We start from the raw sequence: 23,222 nt of genomic DNA on the forward strand, positions 1-23,222 counted from the left end.
AGGAGGTGAGCCAACCCCAGTGCCCAGGAGGACAATCACGCTGCCATTCCCCACTGCTTCTAGGGCAGAGAAGGTGAGCCGCATGGGTGCCAGCAGTACCCCTCCCCCCGTTGATATGAGAAGACACATAAACAAGCCTCAAAAACAGACACTTCCAGATCACCTACAGCAACCCTAAAAGGAAATGAGAGGGAACAATCTGATACTCAACCACTGGACTCCCTGAACTGGCAACAAAAGAGGATCTGGAAAAAATGAAATCAGAAATAATTTCTCAGATAACAGCAAAGATTGTGCCCATAGTGCAAGTCATGATTAATAAATCTAGAGAGGTCACAGATTTTAAAAAAGAGGATCTGAGGAACATAATGGAATCCCAACATAGGACACAAATGGAATCCATAAAACAGATGCAAACAGATTTCCAGGAGATTAAAAACTCCATTGCAAGTCTACACAGCAGAATGAGCACATGTGAGGACAGAAGTTCAGATATAGAAGATAAGATTGCAATTAGTGACCAGGAAAAGAAAAATTGCTTTAAAATTTTAAGGGACCATGAGAAAGCAATCCACCAGCTGCTAGAGGATGTAAAGAAGAATAACATAAGACTGATTGGAGTCAATGAAGAAACAGGAGAGAGTGCAGATGACATAAAAAAAAACTGTTCACAGAAGTGATGGCAGAAAACTTCCTAAGCAGGGGAAAAGAACTTGACATATATATAAGTGAGGCATATGGGACTCCAACTAGCCTCGATCAAAAAAAATCTACACATATACATTTAATTGTTAGGATTACAGAAACCCAACAGAAGAACAAAATTCTACAAGCAGTGAGAGAAAAGAAACAAGTCACATACAAAGGAAAGCCCATCAGAGGGGCCGGGGGTTTAGCTCAGTGGTTCCAGCTCCTGCCTTTCAAGCGCAAGGTCCCAAGTTCAATCCCCGGTACCAAAAACAAAGGAAAGCCCATCAGAATCACAGAAGACTTCTCAATGCAAACCCTCAAGGCAAGAAGAGCTTGGAGTGAAGTATTTCTAGCCCTAAAGGAAAACAGCCTCCAACCCAGATTGATGTAACCTGCAAAACTATCTTTCAAAATTGATGGAGAAATAAGATGCTTTCATGATAAAGAAAACCTTAGGAATTTCATGAATACCAAACCAGCACTCCAAAAAATTTTAGACAATATCCTAGGAAAAGACAATGAGGATCACAACCCTAGGAAACCCAGCAGAATGAATCCATTAGGTGTGACAAATTAAATGCACAGGGGGAGATTCCAACAAAAAGAAAAAGTCATGACAAGGCTTTTAAAACTTTTAACTTCATCTCCCTAATGAGTGTATAATTCAGTCTTGTTATTGTGCTGATTAGTATTTTTCTGATTCTAGTGTTGCACACCTTTCCTTGTGCTGCACTGGCTGTTTATCATCTTCTTGTGTCTACTTTTTAATTCAGTTGTCTACTAATGAGCTCTGAGAGTTCTTTATATATTCTGGTCATAGGTTATATGCATTGTAAATATGATCAGTTTAAGGACTACTTTTCATTTTAACGATGTCATTTATAGTTCTAAATTTTGATGGAATCTCATTTATCAATTTTTTTCTTTTTATGCATCATGTTTTTTGTATCCTAGGAAGTTCTTGCTTACCCTAAATTCATAAACATTTTCTCTTATAATTTCTTCTTAAAGTTTTATAGTTCTAGTCTTTCATATTTAGGTTCACAGATCCTTTCAAATTATTTTTATGTATGGAAATAAAGGATTGAGGTTAATTTTTTATATATGGATACCATGTGTTCTAGTGCTATTTGCTGAAAACACTATCTTTTCCTCAGCTCTTGAATTGAGTTTATATTTTATAAAATGATAATGTTAAACAATCTTTCAAAACTGAGTGGACCATATATGTGTGGTTCTATTTCTAGATTCTCTGTTTTATTCCAATGATCTATATGTCTTTCCTTACACCAACACTGCCTTGATTACTGTAGCTTTAGAGGAAGTCTTAACATTAGGTAATAAACGTCTTCCAACACTGTTTTTTTTTTCTTTTTACTTTTCTAGGTCCTTTGTACTCCTACATAACTTTTAAATTTCAATATCCAATTCTTCATTTATAGCAAGTATATATAGACTTGAATTTTTATATATACCTTGGTTTTCTAAACCTGCTAAATTCAGATACAAGTTCTAGGGGTTCCTAGAGATTTATTAGAATTTTCTCTGTAGATGATCATTTCATCTACATATAAAGATTTTACTTCTACCTTGCTAATCCTATGCTAATTATTTCTTTTTATTGCCAGACTATTTTTGTTTGGGCCTATGTTTCAAAGTTTAATGGACAGATGAAGAGTAGACATATCTGCCCTTGTTCCCCACCTTGGGGAGAAAGCATTGTGTCTTTTCCATTCATATAAGGTGTTTTTGCTGGAAGTATGGAGTACATGTCTTAAATATTGAGAGGGTTCTGTTCTACTTCTAGTCTAGTCTCCTGATAGCTTTTAGCAAGAACAGCTGTAGAATTTAGTCCAATACTTTTTCTCCAACTAATGACAGGATCATATGGCTTTTTATTTTCCTCTGTTAAAATGCTGAACCAACACTGCCATCCCTATAATAAAACCACTTTCTACATACTGTCAGATCTGACTTCTAATAGTTTTTTTTGTTAAACAAATTTTTATCTATGTTCATACTTTTTTCTTCTATTGTCTTTTTCCAGTTTTAGTATTGGCAATGTTGATTTCCTAAAATGAGGGGAGAAGAATTACTTCTTTTTTCTGCTTTAAATGTTTGATATAATTCATCAGTTAAAATGTATATGAGCCTGTTGTTGTCACATAGGTAGGTTTTCAAGCTAGGAATATTCTTTGTTTAATAGGTGCTATTCAAATATATTTCCTCCAGAGTCAGTTTCATTAATTTGTCTTCCAAGGTACTTCTTAGAAGTTGTCAAATTTATTTCAAAAAAGATTTTTGTAATATCCTTTCTATATCCTTTTAAATTCTGTAAAATCTGTGGTAATGTCCTCTAAATTTTGATATTGTAATTAAAACAATGTATAATTGATATTGCATAATAGGAAGAAAAGGTCTAAAGGAGTAGGGGAAGTGGGAGAGGTAGGGGAAAGGAAAGAAGGGAAAAGAAAAAATATGAGAAAAGGAAAAAAATGGAAACAAAGTCTTTGCAAATAGGGAAGGGTGGAGGGGGTGAAGGGAGGGCAGGGGAAGGGGAAAAAATAAGAACCAAGATACTCATGTAAAGGTACAAGATCCCAATGATGAATGTAACTGTATTTTATACCTAAAATGTACCAATAAACTTAATGGAAAAAAATAAAGAAATAAAATCAAAGAACACACATGTATTTATTTCCTGTTAACTAACTAAAATGCTACAAACAAGACTAAGCACAGTACAATAGCCAACCATGCAATCGTGATGAAGAATTGCATGGATATCCTTTCAGACCTTCCTAGGCATGTGGCATGTGAACAGATGCAAACTAAAATGAGATTTCTGTGGTGCATTATAGTTTTATTTTTGAGGTGAAATTCATATAAAATAAGTAATCACTTTAAAGTTTACAATTCAGTTGGATTTAATACATTCACAGTGTTATGAAACCCCTATCTCGTTCCGAAACATATTCATCAACATAAAAGGAAACCTCATGCCCATGAGCACTTTTCTCTCTCTTCTCAGCCTCTGAAATCACCAATTTGCCCATTTTGTACATTTGGAATTAAACAAGATTTGGCCCTCTGTGCTCAGTTTCTTCCATTTAGCACAATGTTTCCAAAGTTCTTACATGGTGTAACACGTGTCTGTTTCATTCCTTTCTATGGTTGTAAAATACCTATTGTACACATCTAACACATTTTGTTCCTTAATCTGTTAATAAATGTTTGGGTTCCTTCTACCTTTTGGCTACTGTAAATAGTGCTGCTATGAACATTAGATACAAAGATTTGTTTGAATTCTTTTCAATTCAATCAATACCTAGGAGTGAAATTGCTGGGTCATATGGTAATTTTATGCTAAACTTCATGACATATTATCAGGCTATTTCTCCATCCTGTGTGTTCCTGTGTGTTTTAACATGGATTTGATTGTCCTGCCTTGGTGTGAAATCTTTGTGTTATGGGTTTTAAATTTTTTTAACTTTATTTTTTATTAGTACATATTTGTTATACATACTGATCACATTCATCATAGGAAATTTGTACCTGTACATAATATATCTAAATTCTTTTTTCCCCATCCAATTACTCTCCCTTCAACCCTTCTTCTTTGACACTAGCTTTGTTTCCACTTTTTTCTTCCATTCTCTTATTTCCTTTTCCCTTCCTTCCCTTCTCCATCACCCCTCCCTTATTCCCCTTCCCATTTGAAAAAGTTCTTCCTACTTCCCAATATCTATCCTCCATTATGCTCCTTATTTACCCTTTGAATTTCTCACATGAGGGAAACAATGTGATATTTAAAATTGTGTGTCAAATTTATTTCACCTAAGAATTTGATCTCAAAATGCATCCATATTCCTACCAATGATTCAAGTTTATCTTTCTTTATGGTAAAGTAGTACTCCATTATATATAAATGTAACATTTTCTTTATCCATTCATCTTGTGATGGGCACATGTGCTGTTACCAAGATTTAGCTATTATAAATTGTGCTTCTATAAACATGGGTATGTGACTGGAATCCAGCAACATGAGGAAGAGAAGAAGGAGGGAAGTGGGTCCCTGGGACCCAGCAAGGATCTGAAGTGAAGATTGAAGCCCATGGGGAGAGTGAGGAGAGAGACTTAAACAAAGAAGAAGGAGGTGCCCAGTGGTGATTTCTCCCTGAGCCCTGACTCACTGCGTGGGAAGGGTGGCTCAAACCTCCAGACACACTGTGACTATTGGTGACCAGAGAAGCCTCCATGGAGAAATACACCAGTGGAGAAGAGCAATGGACACAGTGGACTGCAGTGGCTGGTGAGTTATTTGGGTTCAGAAGTCCCCTAGGAGAGGACAGTTAGTCAGTAACAATTTTGGGCAGGGGCCACCTCAGCTCAGAACACAGAGAAGCTGCAGGCTGGCTCCATCAGAGTGAGGTGAAACATTTCAAGTCACCAGGAGGTCAAGAAGCCAAGTTCAAGCCAGTAGGGAGCCGATTTCAAGCCAGCAGGAGTGTTGCAGGCTGAAAAAATCAGGTTCCAGCCTCATAGCCAGAAACACAACCTTCAGAACTAAAGGTGCAGACTTTCTAGGATTAAGCACTATACCACCATAAATCTACAACTGGCTTGTTGGGATTAATCAACATGGATCTGGGCTCTGTGTGCCCACCTTGTCTATCAGCAACAGCAGAGACATGCCTTCAAGTAGATATTTTTCTGTTTTTTCTTTTCTACTTTTTGTTTTGTTTTGTTAATTCTTTTTTGGTACCAGGGATGGAACTCGGGTCCTTGCACTTGGGAGGCAGGTGGCAGAACCACTGAGCTAAATCCCTGGCCCTTGTTTTGTTAATTCTTGATAGTTCTTGTTTTTATATGTGCAAACATTCTTTCTAGTTTTTTGTTGTTGTTCTCTTTTGTTCCTGTTTTTATTTCTTCCTTTTCTCTTTTCCTCCTGTCTCCTTCACCAGTTCCCCAAGGTTTGCATAATCTTCCTTTGTTCTCCAGCCTTGCTTCTAATCTCTTCCTCTTCTTCTATTTCTCTACTTTTCCCCCAACCCCTTTTAAATTTTGTAATCCTGAGGGTAAAATCACCATATCAAGGGCATATTTACTGTATAAAATTTTCTGATTCATTTTAGATTTTCTTATATAACCATAAATTTAGTTCATATGGTTAAAGGTGGCAAATCAATAGTTATCACAGTTTGTCATTTTCTAGGATGTATTTGATGCTACTGTGATTGCTGATTATACTACTTTAGCCAAGGTGACATAATTGTTCTAATCAGTTTTTCTTCCTGGTATGCCAAGACTGAGATTGCCTAAGGGTCATAAATAATACTATAGGCCAGTGCCAAAGAACCAGGGCCTAGGCCAAATAGGGAGCAACTTCTCATCCCCAATAAATTGAAGAGGCAGGATCTTGCAAGAGACTGAAAAATACAAAGGCTAGCAACACCTAGAAAACATCCCTAAGAGGTGGCCATATCCTAAGGGTTCTAAATACTAGTAATAAAGCTACTTGTCATACACAATTTAAAAGCATCAACCCAGGAATTAAACTTAAAAAATGAGAAGACACTTAAGCAAGATAAAACCCCAAACAACCAGGTTACCTAAGGCAAACCCAGGAGGCAATGAAGTGGAACAATTTGAAACCCACCCACTTGGACTCTCTGAAGTGGTAACAGAAGAAGTAATAAAGTAGATGAATTAGGCTCTAGAAAAAAATCAAAGCAGAAATAGTTTCTCAGACTAATACAGAAATGGTGACCATAATGAAAGACATGATTAGTGACTCTAGAGTGGATACAGATTTTTTTTAAAAAAGAGGAGCTTAGGAAAATGATGGAGACCATGAATCTCCAACATAGGAAAAACATAGAATTCATGAAACAGATTCAAACAGATACCCAAGAGAATAAAAATTCCATTGAAAGTATACACATCAAAATAAGTCAATGTGAGGACAGAATATCAGATATAGAAGACAGGATTGAGGTCAGTAATCATGAAAAGAAATATTTCTTTTTTTAAAAAATTCTTTTATTGGTACATTTTAGGTGTACAATACATTTACATTTAGTATTGGGTGCTTGTACCTGTACATGATGTATCTTAGTTCTTATTTTTTTCCCCATTACCTGTGCGCCCTTCACCCCCTCCACCCTTCCCTATTTACATAGATTTCATTACCTTTTTGTTGTTGTTGTTACTGGGGATCAAACTTGAGACCTCAAATCCCCAGCCCAAAATAGTTCTTTTTTTTTTTTTTTTTTTTTGGTACTGGGGATCAAACTCCGGACCTTGCACTTGTGAGACAGGCAGTGGAACCACTGAGCTAAATCCTCGGCCCTTTTCTTCTTTTCTCATAATTTTTCCTTTCCCTTCTCCTCTTTCCCCTTTCCTTCCCACCACCAGTACACCTTTGGACCTTTTCCTATTTCAAATTATCAATTATTCATTTTAATCATTTTAATCCTTATTTAAACTTTCAGTTTCTCACACTAGAGAAACTGTTCAGTATTTACACATGTGTGTCCTATTTATTTCACTTAAGAGGATGGCCTCAATATGCATCCATTTAGCTATAAATGTCTCTAGTTTCTCATTATTTATGGCTGAGTAGTACTCCATTTTATAAAACATCTTCTTTATCCAGTTTCCAGTTGATGGGCACTTGGGCTGTTTCCAAGTTTTAGTTATTACAAACTGTGTTGCTATAAACATGGGTGCACATATATTGCTGTGGTATGATTCTTTTTATTCTTTGGGGAAGATCCCCAGCAGGGGAATAGCTAGGTCAAATGGGACCTCTACCCCTAGTTCTTTGAGGTATGTCCATACTGATTTCCACAGTGGTTGCACCAGTCTGCACTCCCACCAACAATGGAAAAGGGCTCCTTTCTAAGAAAGATTTCTTAAAAATAGCAAGGGACCACAAAAAATTAATCCAACAGCTTCTATGTGATGCAACGAAGAAAAACATAGGATTGATTGGAGCCAATGAAAAATCAGGAGCTAGTGCAAGTGACATAAAAAACTTGTTCACAGAAGTAATGGCAGAAAATTTCCCAAGACACAAAAGAGAATTTGACATACAGATAAATGAAGCATACAGAATTCCAATTAGCCATGATCAAAAAAAGTCTACACCAAGACACATAATAGTCAAGACTCCAGAAATTCAACACAGGAACAGAATATTAAAAGCAGTTAAAGAAAAGAAACAAATCATCTATAAAGGAAAGACCATCAGAATCACACAAGACTTCTTAACACAAAGCCTCAAGTCAAGGAAACCTAGGAGTGAAGTATTTCAAACCACAAAAGAAAATGACCTCCAACCCAGATTGATGTACCCTGCAAAAGTACCTTTCAAAATTGATGGAGAAATAAGATACTCCCATGACAATGTTCTGAAGGACATTAAGGCTATCTACGACAAACCAACTACCAGCATCATAATAAATGTCCAAAAACTGAAAGCTTTCACTCTAAAATCAGGAACAAGAGCAGGATGCTGACTGTCACCACTCTTATTCAATATACATCTAGAAACATTAGCCAGAGCAATTAAATAAGAGAAAGAAGTAAAAGGAATCAGAATAGGAAAGGAAGAAGTTAAGTGATAATTTTTTTGGATGATATGATACTCTACAAAGAAGACCCAAAACCTCCACAAAAAGACTTCTAGATATAATAATCAAATTCAGTCCAATAGCCGGATACAAAGTCATCACTCAAAAATCAGTAGCCTTCCTGTACACAAATGACAAACCACACTTTTCACAATAGAGAAACCCTGCCTTTCACAATAGCATCCAAAAAAAGAAATACATAGGAATCAACCTAGCAAAGGAAGTTAAAGACATATACATTAAAAACTACAGTACTCTGTAATAAAAACAGCATGGTACTGCCAAAAAAACCAGACTGAGGATCAATTGAACAAATTAGAAGTTACAGAAACAACTCCAAACATATTCAGGTACCTTATCTTTGACAAAGGAGCCAAGCACCTTCACTGGAAGAAAGAGCCTCTTAAATAAATGTTATGAGGAAAACTGAATTTCCACATACCAAAGATTAAAACGTATCTTTCACCATACACTAAATTCATATCAAAATGGTTCAAAGATCTAAATATTAAGACAGAAACACTAAATTTGTTGTAAGATAGAATAGATAGAACTCTTGAAGACATTGGTGTAGGCAAAGTCTTTATGAAAAGAATCCCAATTGCATGAGAAATATCACAAAGAATCAACAGCTGGGATCTCATCTTATTAAAAAGCTTTTGCACAGCAAAAGAAACCACCAGTAGAGTGAAGAGACAACTCACAGTGTAGGAAAAAATTTTGCCAGCCATTCCTCAGAAAAAGGACTATATCTAGAATATATAAAAAAAAACTCAAAAAAATCAGACCCCCCCCCAATTTAAAGATCCAGTCCAAAAATGGGCATCTGATATAAATAGACACTTCTCAGATAAAGAAGTAGTAATGGCAAATAAATATATGAAAAAATGTTCAACATCACTGGTCATTTAAGAGATGCAAATGAAACAATACTGAGATTCCATCTCACTCCAGAAGGAATGGCTATTATCAAGAAATCAACTAGTGAAAAAGCTGGTGGGGCTGTGGAGAAAAAGGAATCTTTCTCTGCTCTTGTTCAGAGTGTAGACAGGTGCAACCACTGTGGAAATTAGTGTGGAGATTCCTCAAAAAACTAGGACTAGAGGTTCCATTTGACTCAGGTATTCTCCTTCTTAATATTTTCCCAAAAAATTAAAAGCATCATACTACAGTGATACATGCACACCTGTTATAGTGATGCAGTTTGTAATAGCTAAATCTTGGAAACAGCCCAAATGCCAATCACCAACAAATAAAGAAGATACGGGGTTTTTTTTAACACTGTGGAGTAGTACTCTGCCATAAAGAAGGATAAGGTTGAGACATTTCTAGCTAAATGGATGTAGCTTGAGACCATATTCTTAAGTGCAATAAATTGGACACACATGTTTAAATAACACATTGCTTTTCCAGTGTGAGAAACTGAAAGTGGAAATGTGGACCAAAATGTATACTAGATATTGAGAAATGGGAAGGAAATGTTCAAATGAGAAGGGAACAAGGGAGAGGGGTGGGGGAAAGCAGAGACAAGAAAAAAAGAGAATAGAATGACAAATGGAAGTAACCCTTTTGTAAATAAGGGAGAGAAGAGGGGTTGAATGGAGGGGGGAATGGGAAAAAAAGAAGCAAGATATATCATGTACAGGTACAAATTCCCTACAATGAATGTTATCATTTATATATATATATATATATATATATATATATATATATATATATAAAATGTGCCAATAAAGGTTTTGCTTAAAAATAAAAAACATGAATATGCATATGTCACTGTGGTGTGATGCTTTTAACTCTTTCAGGAAGATACCTAGAAAGAGAAGAGCTGGGTCAGATGAAACCTCTAGTTCTAGTGTTTTGAAGAATCTCCTTAGTGGCTGTACCAGTTTACATTCCCACCAACAATGGAGAAGGATTCCTCTCTCCCCACAGACTTGCCAGCATTTGTTATTGGTTGATTTCTTAATAATAGTGAGATGGGGGGCTGGGTATTTAGCTCAGTGGTTCTGACACCTGCCTCACAAGTGCAAGGTCCCAAGTTTGATCCCTGGTACCAAAAAAATAAAAAATAAAAAAATAGTGAGATGGAAGCTCAGTGTTGTTTAAATTTGCATTTCTGGAATAACCAGTGATGCTGAGGATTTTTCATGTATTTATTTGCTGTTTGTACTTCTTCATCTAAGAAATGTCTATTCATTTCAGAATGCCCATTTTGGCTTGAGTCTTTAAATTTGGGGTTTTAATTTTGATTTTAGTTCTTTCTATATTTTAGATTGTAGTCTTTTGGGCAGTAGCTTGTAAATATTTTTTACCATTCTGTGGGATATCTCTTCACTCTGTTGGTGATTTATTTTGCTAGAGAGAAGCTATTTAATTTGATGTGATCCCAGTTGTTGATTCTTTGTAATATTTCCTGTACAGTTGAGGTTTTGTTCATAAAGTCTTTGCCTAAACTTATGTTTTCTAGAGTTTTACCTATTCTATCTTCCAGCAGATTAAGTGTTTCTGTTTTTACCCTTAGATCTTGATCCGTCTTGATTTGTGCTTAGTGCATGGTGAGAGACATTGGTCTAGGTTCAATTTTCAGCATGTGGAAAGTCAATTTTCCTAGCACAAGCTTGCTTAGTTTTCTAGGATAGTATCCAGTGTATATTAACAAGCTTTCTTTGTTTTACAGGAGAAAATTAGAGAATTATAAGTAAGATACTCATATGTGTGATCTATAAATATGTAAATCACCAGAGCCAACATTATACAGAACTATTATGCAATGTTTTTGTTTAAAGACTGACAGAAGATATCATTATGGATCTTAGGTTTTTATCACTTCATACTGCTATTATACATGTACTATTATACTATTATACATGTACTTTTTAATCACCAATTATCTTTGCCTTCCTTAATACTTTTTGCCTTGATATGTTTTCTTAGAGAACAGATGGTAGCAGGACAAAGGCTGAGTCTTCTAAAGGAGCAGTTGTTCTGAGCCCACAATCTAAAGTCTTGTGTTAGTGACATCCCAATCTTAGTAAAACTGTTGGCTGGAGATTTAGCTCAGTGGTTTTACTGCCTGCTACGCAGTTCGATCCCCGGTGTTGTACCCAGTGAGAGAGAACCAACCAGAGACCGATATTAAATCCACACAGGAGTTTATTACTTGCCGGGACCCAAGCCAATCATTGGACTCGAGCCCCAACTTGGGGGAGACAAACATGTTTTATACACCTTTGAGCCCAACAGTTTCTAGGCCCCACTATGGGATAGAACTAGTAAAGCAAGCAAAAGGTACAGAAGCGGAACGTCCTGCGGTTAGAACATTTGAGAAACAATAGTTGATGAACTGTTGTTTCTAAGAGACTCTCTACGGGGGGGAGGTTTCTAAGCTTCCTCCTTCTGAGTTCATCTAAAGGGCAGGCAGGTGGGTCAAGCAGCAATATGGAGTCTGTCTTGTTAACTAGGGTCTTTCATTCCCCACTGGTTCTTGTAACTTAATCAAATCTTTGATTCCTGTATTTACTCTTTGAATTTTTTTTAAACATCTTTTAAAATCTCATAATTTTGTCTCAACACCATCAGTTTAACTGTATCAACCCTCTGTCTAACATATTTGGTCAGAGCAGTTATAATGTAAGGTCCCACGAGCAAAAACAGAAGTAAGATAACTAAGGGGCCTGCTACAGCAGAAAGTAGGGTAGTTAACCAGGGGAACCAGTCAAATAGATTTTGAAACCAACTTTGATCCTTTTGTTGAGCACATTTAGTCTTTAAATTTTCCCTGACCATAGCTAAGGTATCTCTAATGACACCAGACTGATTAGCATAGAAGCAACAGGGGTTTGGGGGTTTTTTTTTTAGGGCTACATATAACCCTCCTTGTTTTATGAACAGGAGGTCAAGTCTCCTTTGATTTTGCAGGACCATGTCAGCTAGGGAATCAACCTGGTTTTTTAATCTGGAGATTGAGTCTTTCAGGTGACCCAAATCTCTGGCTACTTGGTGGCTTAGGGCTTTAAAATTTGTGTCCTGAAGGATCAGGGAGGAAGTTCCAATAGCCACTGACCCGGCTATTCCTAATCCCACCAGAATGGGCACTAAAGTGAGGGCAGCCCATTTATTCCTATAGTGTTCAGTGGTTAATCCCAAATGTTCATGGCCCCCTTTTCCATTATAATACAAGACTTGTGGAACAACATACAAGGTGACACAAAATAAAGTGGCAGATTAGGTAGCCAAGACTTATTTGGGAATGTATTTAGTCAAGTCCTCAGTGCAAGCAAACCAAGCATACCAGGACCAGGTCTCCTGGCTTGAAACTGTGGGGCTGGAACATCGCAAAGGGTTTTTCTCGAGCCTGTTGTATTGTAGCCTGGATCTCACTCTGAAGAATCTGTAAGGCTTGAAGAGACTGAAGTAAAGAGACACAAGAACTCTCTGTTATCTGTGCAAGGTTTAACTTAGGGGGGAGTGGGAGTGGCCTCCCGTACAGGATTTTAAAAGGGGTAAACATCACATATGGGGTACACCTAACTCTTAACAAGGCTAGAGGAAGCAGATTGGGCCACCTACCACCAGTTTCTAGAACATATTTATTCAGGGTTTTTTTTCAGGGTCCTATCCATCCTTTCCACTTGCCCTGAACTTTGTGGGCAATAGGGACAGTGTAACTTCCAATCAATATGTAGTGCCCTTGTCAACAATTTGGATATCTGTGCCATGAAGGCAGGCCCATTGTCCGGCCCCAGGTAATGAGGGATGTCAAATCGGGGAACTATCTCCTGGAGCAAAACCTTAATTACTATGTTGGCTGATTTTCCAGGAGTGGGGAAAGCTTCTACCCAATCTGAGTAGGTGTCAACCAATACCAGTAAATATTTGAACCTAGTGTTGGATTTTATTTCAGTGAAATCAAGTTCCCAATGTTTCCCTGGCTCTCTTCCCTGTTGTCAATTATCTTCACTCCTTGGTCTCATCTTGGAGTTTACCTGTGCACACACCTGACACCTGGAACTGATGTCCTAGACCATAGAGGTCAGTCCTGGGATTGAAAACTTAGAGTTCATTAGTCTTTTTAACTTTGATTTTCCCAGGTGAGTTAAGTGATGTAACTGATGAACAAGTTGTCACCCCAGGGCTTGGGGGAGACAAATTCATTTCTTTGTCTCTTTCCATCAGCCTGAGTCCAATTTTGTACCCCCTCACTTTTGATTTTCCTCTTTCTCTTCCAGGGTATATGTGGGCTTTTCTGGAAGGTAGCCAAAAGGGCTGGACAGGCAGAATGTCTATTGGCCCCACTGGTTCTTAGGCCACCCTTTGGGCTGCATCATCAGCCTCTCGCTTACCACAGGCTTCAAAGCTGTCTCTTTTTTTGGTGGCTTTTGTAATGAATAATGGCCAATGCCCTGGGTTTCCAAATTCCCTCCAATAAGGCCAAAATTTTTTATATAGTTTTCCCTTCTGATGTCAATAGCCCTCTCTCTCTGTAGATGTCGCCATGCACATGGGCAGTGGCGAATGCATACCGACTGTCAGTGTAGATGTTTATAGCCTTGTCTTGACCTAACAGGGCTTGAGTTAAGGCTATTAGTTCAGCCCTCTGCGTTGAAGTCTTTTGGCTTAATGCCTGTGTCCAGTGTACCTGTTTTTCTGGACTGACTACGGCCACCCCCGCATACCTGACTCAGTCTTCCATGAAGCTGTTTTCATCAGTGAAGAAGGTCTCATCTGGGCTTTGCAGGGCAGCATCAGTCAGATCTGGGCTGTTGGTGGTGGAAGTTGTCAGAGTGTCCAGACAGTCATGGAAGGGCATGCGTATGAGTTGGAGTCCGGGAGTAAAGTGGCCGGATTGAGGGTTGTTTCTCGGGCAAATTTGATGCATGGAGCATCCAGCAACAGGGCCTGGTACTGAGTCAGGCAGGCTTTGGAGAGCCATCGTTCTGGGGCTCCTCTCAGCAATGTTTCCACCGAATGGGGTGTGGTGATGACCAGGTTCCATCCCAGGCTGAGCTTATCTGCCTCCTTGACCAGGAGGGCGGTGGCTGCAACTGCCCTCAGACAGGTAGGTCAGCCACTTGCCACAGGATCAAGTCTTTTAGACAGTAGGCCACAGGTCTCTTCCAAGGCCCTAATGCCTAAGCCAGCACTCCTTTGGCTATGCCCCCTCATTCAGCCACAGACAACCGAAAGGGCTTGGTGACATCAGGTAGGGCTAGGGCTGGTGCTGACACTAAGGCTTTCTTTAAAGCCAAAAAGGCAGCTTTCTCTTTTTCTGTCCAGAGGAACCATCTCTCATGCCTAGAGTGTAGCAATAGTGACTTTCCCCAGTTTCTTGGCTAGGACTTCCTCAGGGGGCATCATGGTTACCATAAACTTTCTGGGCTATGCTCAGGAGTTCAGTCCTATTATTTCCCTCAAATCTCTCCAATTTCTGTAATTTTTTTTCTAATGTCTGGGGCTGACTGGGAAACAAAGGCCAGATTTAAAGCTGCTGCATTTTCAGGAGCCTCTGGGTCAAAAGGAGTGAAAAACTCTATAGGCTTCCAAGAGTCTCTCCAAAAATGCAGCCAGAGACTCCGTTTTTCCCTGGCAAACCTCAATTACCTTATTCAAATTAGTGGGCTTTCTGGCTGCTGCCCGGAGTCCCCTAATAAGTGCTGGCGGTAGGTCCCCAGCCTCCTCTTACCGTCATCATCATTGGGGTCCCAGTTGGGGTGTTGTGATGGAACTACTGCTTCAGCCTTGGCCGAATGCCCCAAAGTTCCAGGAGTGATGCCGGGGTTTGGCCCCAGGGCCTCTTTGACTGCCTGTTGATAAATACGGTCCCGCTCCTCAGTGATGAACAGGATCTGTAAAAGCTGCTGGCAATCATCCCAGGTTGGCTGATGGGTATGAAAAACAGACTCAAGAAGAGATTAATGCCTGAGGTTTTTCAGAGAAGAGGGTATTTTGATGTTTCCAATTGTAAAGATCACTAGTTGTAAAAGGGACATAAATCAATCCTCCCCCGGGCTCTGTCTGTTTTAAAGGAAAAAGGGAGGAGGAAGACGGGGCTGATGGACCATAGTCCTGTCCTGATCGAGTGCCAAAGGTCGATCGGGACCTGTGGGGCCCCGACTCCCATGACCACATTTCAAACCTTGCGAGCAATGTGCATAGAATAAATTCCCACCAGGGGCCAACTGACTCCGAAACTTGGCCATTCTGATTGACACAGAGTTCGCAATTTGCCTTTGGAAAATTTCATGCCATATTTATCTTCTCTGTCTGTGGAATAAATTTTTTGAAGTTATTCAAAACACAATCAAGTGGAGTTCCTGCTGTGGACTGTGAGGAACCCATAATTTCAGCCTGTGAAAATGCAAAAGGCACACAAAGCAAGCAGACAGACAACAATAAACAGACAAAAACAGACTTTGGCCACATAAACCTCTGGGGCCGAATGGATTCAGACCCCACCCAGGGAGTCACTCTTCCGAGGACTCCAACCCAGTTGAGCCTGCTTGGCATCATGAAGAGACTCTAGATAGGGGAACCTGTGCTGCGTCCAGCTTCCTCCTACCTACCCACAGTGCACTAAGAATCATTCGATTCTTACCTCTAGAGGCTTCCCGGATAAACTCCTGTGGGTCGGTTGATCGACGATAGGGCCCAACTGGGACTGACCTACCTGGAGCCCCAGAATACCGTCAGGGTAGCCTAGCCCTGGAATAACGTCAGGGTGGCCTCTCCTTCCGCAGACCGGTGTTCAGAGGGGCCAAACACCGCTGATGTCCAATCCTGGTCTCTCCTAAAAAGAAACAAAGGCTCCAAGATAAGTTCCAGAGCAGCTGGCTATCTCACTGGGGCCTCCAAGAATGTTGTACCCCGTGAGAGACAACCAACCAGAGACCGATATTAAATCCACACAGGAGTTCGTTACCGGCTGAGATCCGAGCCGAGCATCGGACTCGAGCCTCGACTGGGAGTTGACAAACATGTTTTATACACCTTTGAGCCCAACAGTTTCTAGGCCCCACTATGGGATAGAACTAGTAAAGCAAGCAACAGGTACAGAAGCAGAACGTCCTGCGATTAGAACATCTGAGAAACAATAGTTGATTAACTGTTGTTTCTAAGAGACTCTAAGGGGAGGAGGATTCTAAGCTTCCTCCTTCTGAGTTCATCTAAAGGGCAGGCAGGTGGGTCAAGCAGCAATATGGAGTCTGTCTTGTTAACTAGGGTCTTTCACCCGGTACCAAAAAAAAAAAAAACTGTTAATATCCATTTGTTTTCTTTCTTACTCCACAAATTTAAAAAATCTAGGTATAATTTAAAATTTTTGTTTTGGGGGGTTTTTTTCCTTTTTTTTTTTTTTTTTTGGTACTGGGCATTGAACTCAGGTTCTTGTGTTTTCAAGGCAGGCAGCAGAACCACTGAACTAAATCCCCAGCCCAATTTAAAATTTTTGATGTTGATAGTTTAATCATTTCTGTTCTTTTCAGGTAGTTTGTACCTAGTATTTTTGAGGGCCACAATTACAGAGCTTTTAGACAACTGTTCACTTTTTGTTTTGTTTTGTTTTTAGTACCGGGGATCGAACTCACAACCTTTCGCTTGTGAGGCAGGTGGTGGAACCACTGAGCTAAATCCCCAGCCCCAACTGTTCACTTTTATCTGTTTATATTTATTTTTTGAGGTCATGACTTGCAAACTTTACTACGGATTGTGGGGGGGGGGGTATTGAAAAAATTGGATTGCTGGATTCCAGAGTCAGTAGGTGCGGGGTGGGGTCAGAGGACTAGCGCCCCCACATGGTGTTGGAAAGTTTGTTTCACTTAAGGCTGTTAACTGCCTGTGCCTTTTTTACTTCCCAGGTCTAAGACATGTATGACAGTTTCAAGGCTTCCCCTTTTCTCTCTTCTCTTAATATAAATGTATGTATATGTGTTTAACTTGAAAATTGATTTTGTGCTTTTTTGGCCATTTTTCCTTTTTTTACTACATGTTTACAGTTCATAATGTTTACTTTCTTTCTGGGGAGTTGGTAAAGTACATAAAACATATCCACTTCCTATTATCTATCTTTTATTTTGTTTTTATTTATAATTTGTGTTCCTCATATAAAAGAAACCATGCAATATTTAAGCTGGTGCATCTGATTTATTTCACTTAACATTATGGTCTCAAAATTTTCCTTTCCTCAAAATATGGATGATTATATATTTGAATTTCCCCCCACAAACAGGAAGATATTCCCTGAAACATAATTTCAATTTGATTGCTAACTTTGCAGAATGTAAGAGAAATTTCCAAGGATAAAATATGCAAATTGTAATCATTTAGAAATATTTAGGGTAAAACATGGACAAAGGCCAATAACAGCAGTCCTACAATGGAAGTATTTGTTTTGGATTACCAGGCTCTTGAAAGAAATGAATTGGAGACTCTGATTAACTTAGAGTCATGGAAAAGAAAATAAAGACAGCTAGCATGGAGTCACCTTAAAGGACTCTAAGCAGAAACCGATAAAGATTTTCTCTGGAGAAAAAGACCGTAAACTAAGAATCCATACTCACCTCACATTAAAATCATACAAAAAGGAGCTGAACTTCTAAGTTAACCTGTCATTTTTTTTTTTTACTTTTGAAAATTAGTTTTTATTTTCTAGGCACTATTTTATGGTAAAAAATATTTGATATTAAATGTTCCTATAGGCAAATAATTTGTGCTGCAGATGGTTTTTATTTTCCTGACATCTACACTATACAACTCTAATCACTAAATTCTTCCTCATCACTGAAGAATGTGCTCTTCTTTATCCTTGGGCGCCGTGAATCCTCTGACATTGAGGGCCCCCCAGAACTGGGTTTCATTTGTTCTGTTCTTCAATCTTGGCTTGCGGGGAGGCGATGGCTTGGCTGAGACTCTCGAGAACGGGGTCTTCCCCTTCGTCTTCACTTTCTGCTACATCCTCAATTTCTTCCTGTTCGGCAATTTTCTTTTTCTTCTTTTTTTTCTTTCTTCTTTGGAGCCTCACGTTCTCCGAGCATGTTTTTTGGACAGGCATAACTTAAGTGTCCACTTTCCCCACATTCATAACACTTCGATTTATCAAAGTAGGTTCACCTTCAGATGAATTCAGCTGCTCTCCCATTGTCAATAGCAATGCTTGCCTTTATCACTCTACCAAACAACTGTTTGTTATTTATGGCTCTGGTGCAGTTTTGTGCAGAGTCTTTATTCAAAAATAATATAAATGCAACCCCTTTACTCTTCCTCCTATCTTTGTCTTTCATTACAGTAACCTTTACAACTTTGCCATACTTGGAAAATATCCTGTATAAGTCGTTATTTGTCAGGGAGAAGGGCAAGTTGGGCACATACACTGTGCTCTTACTTGGAGCCAAGCCACCGCTCATTGCTGTGATCCGTACATGGATTAATCCAAATTCAGATTTTCGAGTTAAATCGGGTGTGGCGTACATCGATCACAAACAGCAAAGTCCGGTGCTAAATCCCTCCAATTCCTCAGGGACAGCGGCCCCGGCGCAGCGGGGCTTCAACCCCGACTTTTCCTCGCCCCTCGCAGCAGCCTGGGCATCCCGCGGCCAGGGCGGGGTCGGCGCAGAGTCCTGGGGTCGCGGTAGCGCAACAGAGGGGCCCTGCAAGGCTCCCTTCGGTCGGGCCGCACTGGCGGGCGCCTGTCATTATTTCTTATGTTTTGTAAAACAAAAGAAGCAATGTTAAAAAAACAATAGCACACCTTAATGGTTTGGCAAGACCCTGTCTCAAAATAAAAACATAAAAAAAATACTGGGAATGTCACTCAGTATAAGGCCCTGGGTTCAATCCCCAGTACTTCAACAAAATAAATAAATAAAAACGATCAGGTGCTTAACTCCTCAACTATCAAGTATAACAGCTTCATATAAAATGCCTGCTTTTAAGCTATTAATTTCTGCAGGTGAGGCTGTGTGGGACAGATAGAACAAGATCTGTCATTCTCAGGTGCAGAAAGAGAGTGAGAAGAAGAAACACAAAAACAAAGACTAAACCGCAAAACTTCCGAAAAAATGATATATTTGGAAGCCAGGTGTAGTGGCGCACGCCTGTAATCCTAGCACTCAGGGGGCTGAGGCAAAAGGATTGCTGCAAGTTCGAGGCCTGCCTGAGCTATGTAGTGAGTTCAAGACCAGCCTGAACTACATAGTGAGACCCTGTCTCAAAAAAACAAAACAAAACAAAAAGATCCATTTGGCAAAGAACCATGTAGGCTTTTAGAAGATAAAAACTCCTTAAAGGGGTTTGTAGAAGTATAGACAATACACAACTCAATTCTAATTCTAAAGGACAGGTAATCCAGCACAGAAAACCAAGGAAATGTTACTAGGGGGCCTGGACAAAGGGCTGAATCTCAGTCCTGATCTTGCCTGGATTTATTTAACCATCCATCATCAAAACCATGAGAAAAAGCCATAAAGATAGAAAAATATGTTTATTCACTACTTGGCCAAATTGGTAGGTAAACTATGTGGGCCCGGAGCGTACAGAAGCACTCCAACTTCTGACACGGAGAATAAAAGCAGAATATGCACATGAGAAAACATGACAGATAGTAGACAATAGAAATGCAACTGCTTGTCACTGGCTGCAAGTCACTGCAAGATGGTCAAAAAGGTGATGTGTATAGGGGCTGTTTAGAATAAGGGCTACTACAAATACTAATTTTTGTATTAACAATTTTATGTTTTTAAAGTAAAAGAAGATCATAATTTAAGAGCATATACTGCTATGTCCATTAGATTCCCAAGGGTTTCTGCTCTAGCCAATTCTTTGATCTTCTCCAAAATGTCCTTGCCTTTTCATGATCCCCCCTCCTTTGGAGCTCAGAAATGATCCTTGTCCTGGCTTTTGATGGTGGCAGGTGCATACATTTGCTGGGGCTGAATCTTGGGTGACCTCACTGCAAGCCTTCTATTGCATGATAATCACCCCATAGATGTCATCATTTTCTGCTTGTTCCGGGCCCTTCACTTAGAAATATTTTTCCTCCACATTGGTATTTTCATTTCATGTGAACATTGCTGTGTAATATGAAGCATTTAACGATGTGTTGACATATGAAATTATTTTTAGTTTGTAATACAAAGAACTATTTACAAAACCCAACCTGAATGTAATCTTCTATCACATTCTTTACATTTTCCTCTGTAAAGTTAAACATCTTTCGCCAGGGATTTAGCTCAGTGGTTTTGCTGCCTGCCTTGCAAGTGCAAGGTCCTGAGTTCAACCCCTGGTACCAAAACCAAACAAACAAACAAACAAAAAAATCTTCCATTTGTATCTTAGAGTTAATAAGCACATCCTAGAGCATAAGTTATATTATTTGCTTTAGCTATAAATTCTAAGATCTTAAAAGAGCCTGCTTTTCCAAACAGAGTAAATTTTCTGGGGGTTTAGTCTTTGTTAGAACACTGTGTTTACTGAGGCTGATATATAAAAACACCAAAAAGTAAGTGTCTGAAGCAATGACTTTTCCTAGTGCGCAGTCTGAGAAGAGGAAGCGAGCACCTGCTTCCTAGGTAGATAAGTGGCAGTCAGCTCAATCTTTCTACATGGCAAAATCCTGAAGCAAGCCCTCTCGGTCCTCTTGAAAGACACTTAATGTCATTTAGGAGAAATTCATCTAATCCTAATTACCTGCCCCAAATTAACCTTCTAATGTCATACATTTAAGACTAGGGTTTAGCATATGAATTTGAGATAAACAAGCTCTCTGTTTATAACTGGTATTGCCGTGGATGGAAAATAATTACAGATTGAGTCTCTTCACTAAGGAATCTATGCTCTCTATGCAGGCTTATGCTTAACAACTACCAGAATGTCCTAGCCTTCATTTTTGCTATTGAAATATTAGCAGCAATATGAGTGGGATATGAGTTCCATAATTTCCTGTACAGTCACGAGAAGATTTGGGGAGAGTTTCCTCATTTTGTACACCTGACAGGATGAGATCCCCAATTACACCTGTGAGAGAGAGAGCAAGCAAGTCTGTAGCTTTACTAACAGCAACATCATGGACAACAGCTGCTCAATTTGAACCACTGCTAGAACTCTACAAATTTCCACAGGTGAGGCTGTGTGGAAAGGGGAGAGATGTAATAAGAACTCCTTTGCTGCATTCGCAGGTGCATAGAGAGTGAAAAGAAGAGGCTGGGTTTCTTAGTGTCATAAAGTGCATAATCTCAGAGGGTAAGTACATAGAGACTTGGTGGGTTACCAAAATTATCTTCATCTCCAGCAGACAGGAGAGTTAGGGGAAATAGAAGTTTCTGGAACTTGGAGCCTGATCAGTTATTTTCTTAAAATGGTCTTAGGGAGTGAGACGATTATGCAGAACAGATAAGCAAATGTCTCCTCCTACTACTTCCAGCTGTTGTTTAGCACAATTCTGTCCTGAGATTTGGCTTCTTGTCAACTCTCTTCCTGATCTCACTTCCAATTTCTTTTCCTTGTTGCTGACCTTTGGCTCTTTTGATCCTATGCTGAGTGATAGTGCCCAGTTTCCTTCTCTCTCAAGTGGCCCCCAAGGACACATCTCTGGCCCTTGGCATCGTCTCCTTGATGCTTCATTTCAGCTGGACCTGGGTGGGACTGGTCATCACAGAAGGCCAGCAAGGTCTTCAGTTTCTCTCAGATGTGAGAGCAGAGATGGTGGGGAACAGAGTCTGTGCAGCACTGGTGAAAATGATCTCAAGTCCTCTCGTGACAATTCTCCCATTTCCACAGCGACATGATTTTCTGACAAGGGAATTGTCAGCAGTAAATGTGGTCATTGTTCACTATGATATTGATAATCTAAACGATGTGAACTATATGATAGGTTAAAAGTTAGTGACACGGAGAGTCTGGGTGACAAACTCACAATGGAATGTCAACATGGCTGGGAGACAGTTCATACTTGACTCTTCCAAAGGACTCTCATGTTTTCAAACTACCATGCAGAGCTTTCTGGTTTCAAAAACTTTACCCAGGCTGGGGATTTAGCTCAGTGGTTCCGGCTCCTGCCTTGCAAGCTCAAGGTCCCGAGTTCGATTCCCTGTACCAAAAAAAACTTTACCCCAAATGCTGACCCTTTCAAATACCCAGAAGACAACTTTCTTGCAGTGTATTAGTGTATTGGTTCAAGATTTCCATTGTTCATTACCTGATTCTGACTGTGCAATGCACAACTGTATCCCTAATGCCTTTTTAACATAGTTGCCTATGAATCATTTTGACACAGTCATGAGTGATGGGAGCTACAATCTATACAATGCTGTGCACGCGGTGGCCCACACCCTCCATGAGATGCTGTTTCAACAAGTACAAGTGTAGTCTATGGGAAATGGAAAAACAGTGGTGTTTTCCCTGTGGCAGGTAATATCTCTTCTGCAGGATGATGTGCACAGTCATCAAGGTGTTTTTACTGAGGCCTCCACAAATGCTCCAAGTAGTTTAGAATCTCTTCTCCAAAAGTTCAAGAGATGCTGTACTGGTTTCATTATCAGTGAGGTAAATATAGAACTGGGTAGAGATGATCAAGAACAAGCATCCAGGGCCAGGGATTTAGCTCAGTGGTTTCACCACCTGCTGTGCAAGCGCAAGGACCTGAGTTCGATCCCCAGTACCAAAAAAAAAAAAGAACAAGCATCCACATTCAAAGAAGTTATAGTTATGAGTCAAGACGCATCCTTTGTTTTCCAAGGGATGTCAACAGCCTGTCCTCCTAATGTTTTCAACATGAAAAAATCTAAACTTTTCCATGCAGTTCTTAGGGGACAACAGAAAACGTACATCCTTTACATGCCTACATGGTGCTAAGCCCTAAAGTGAATATATTCAGTGAATGTTCTGACTTAATTCTGCAGCCAC

At 39.5% G+C, this 23,222-nt stretch overlaps 1 long non-coding RNA gene across 1 annotated transcript; it reads right to left on the reverse strand.

Annotated features, from left to right (window-relative positions):
* Positions 1 to 11,377: 11,377 nt before the first annotated feature.
* Positions 11,378 to 16,535, reverse strand: LOC147821175 (uncharacterized). The gene is made up of 4 exons (XR_015447467.1): positions 16,249 to 16,535; positions 15,013 to 16,116; positions 14,006 to 14,089; positions 11,378 to 12,738 (listed from the first exon to the last, which is right to left on the reverse strand). It is a non-coding gene; the product is annotated as an uncharacterized LOC147821175 (long non-coding RNA).
* Positions 16,536 to 23,222: the final 6,687 nt, after the last annotated feature.

This window comes from Heterocephalus glaber, unplaced genomic scaffold (assembly GCF_053883595.1).
Source record: "Heterocephalus glaber isolate CG9 unplaced genomic scaffold, H.glaber_assembly_v1.0 deba00001760, whole genome shotgun sequence".
In the NCBI taxonomy this organism is placed as follows: Eukaryota; Metazoa; Chordata; class Mammalia; order Rodentia; family Bathyergidae; genus Heterocephalus; species Heterocephalus glaber.